Raw genomic sequence first — 2,232 nt, forward strand, 5'->3', positions numbered from 1 at the left:
TTTTGTCCAAGAGATGCGAACTCTCATCGCCGAGATGGCAGCGGATCCTCTCCCCGAGACGGTCACAGTGACCGTGTTTATGGAGGGTCTCTGCACTGGCGTGGCCAGAATGGAAGTCTTTCGTGTGTATCCGTCCTCATTTGAAGAGACGGTGACTGTGGCATTGAATGCCGAATTTAATTTCAATTTGGCACGACTTATTTGGAATGCGCACTCCAACAGCTCATCGAGCGGGCCAATGCCCATGGATCTCAGCCATGCTGAGGACGAGGGAGCAGAGCTCCAGGCTACAGGGAAGCATACATACGTTCGACGGTGTTTTGTCTGTGGAGACACCCGTCACCCAAGGGACGGATGCCCCCTGCGCAAGGCGCGTTAAGGTTCTTTGAATTATCCCCCCAACGCCTACCAGTCTGGTTTGTCGCGGGAAAACGACACCATTCAGTAGGCGCAGGGCGACTTACTGGGGAAGTTTTGTTGAGCCTCAGGGAGGCAAAGTGCAACAGGGCCCAGTTCCGAAGAGTTCCGTGCTCTTAAACACGGAACGTGTGTGCAAGCCGGGCTTGCTAGTCGTGGAGGCGACCGTAAAGGGCTTCGAAAAGTTATGGAAGATCCTCATGGATTCTGGGGCGTCGGGCAATTATGCTCGACGCTCCACGATGGAGGGGAGTCAGCTGTATGCTAAGGCGCTGAAAGCGCGACTGGGTGACATCGTCACATTTCGCTTAGCGACGGGGACGCGTGTCACGGTCTCGAAGGTCCCTGTGGACCTCGGAGTCAATCTCCTTGACTTTGATAGCGTGGAACGCTATCTAGACTTAGACTCGGGTGCAAGGTATGACCTCATCCTAGGAATGGCATGGTTGGAACACCATGAACAATGGATCGCTTGGAGGTCAAAGACCTCGGGCGCTACGCGCAAGTCTCCCGGTGGAGCTTAGGCGAGTCATGAACTCACCTCTGCTAGGAGACAAAAGCGCTATCGGCGAGAGCACTGGACCGAGCCGGTCAACGTGCTAGACATTGCACTGTCCGAGTTGGTAGACACCAACGGTGCATTGGACAAGAGTCCCTAGCGTGGCTTGCGAGCTGATCGTGGAGTGGCAAGTAACCCACTGAGCGCTGCTCTCGTTGCGACGCAGCCGCTGCATGTCATGCGTGACATGGTCGGCCGAGGGCCGAGGCATCGAGGGCGAAGCCCATGTGATGCATGTGAATTGGCAAGTAAACCACTGAGCGCTGCTCAAGTTCAAAGCAGTCGCTGCATGTTATGCGTGTCATGGTCGGCCAAGGGCCGAGGGATCGAGGGCGAGGCCCTCGTGATGCGCGTGGAGTGGCATTAAAACCATTGGGCACTGCTCTTGTTGCAAAGCTGCCATTGATGGCGTGGTCGGACAAAGCTCGAGGCATCTTGAACACGGCCCTTCAGATACGCGTGGAGTGGCACGTTATCTACTGGACGAAGACTGCGGGGTTAGCAGTTCTTCGTCGGATGTTGTAGATAACATCGGAGCTCCAAAAGAGCGGAAAGTGAGGGTGACACCGGACGATGAGGAGTGCGTGTTCACCCTGGTCTCACCGAGATATAGAACCTCTGTACAGAGGTGACGGCGACGGCGTATTTTGCAAGACGCCGGGCGTCTACCCTGATCTAGGGTGTGCCTACCGTAGACGATGGTGCAGAGTCATACACCCTCGTCAACGGTATGACGGGCGAGAAAGATGGTGACGTCCACCTCGAGGCTATGCCTGCAGTAGATGCTCTTCTTGAGCTGAACGAGATGTCACTTGAAGAGTTCGGCAGTGACTTGAAGGCAGGCGATTTGGCCGAAGTCGTCATTGTAAGACCGGACGGGGAGATAAACTCGTCATCTCTTCTGGATAAAGCTGTCTTGGAAGACACCAAGAGAGTGCTGAACACACGGAGTGGATCGTCGATCCTACTGAATCCTTCAGATCGTACTATCTTTAAATAAAAGGAATTTCGAGAGGTCGTCTCCAAAGACTCGCCTTCGATCCTACCTCCGGACGAGGTGTGCGCCATGAGATCGACCTGGTTCCGGGAACCAAATACTGCGTAACACGTCATTGGCCCCCTGTCCAAGGGGCAGTGCGACGTCATTGACGCCTTTTTCCGTGCGAAGCACGACGCACGTTTGGTGCGTGAGAACAAATCTCCCCATTCGACACCCACGTTTTGTGTTCGGAAGCCGAACGACAAGTGGCGTATTG

Source organism: Plasmopara halstedii (genome assembly GCF_900000015.1).
Source record: "Plasmopara halstedii genome assembly, contig: Scaffold_292, whole genome shotgun sequence".
NCBI lineage: Eukaryota > Oomycota > Peronosporomycetes > Peronosporales > Peronosporaceae > Plasmopara > Plasmopara halstedii.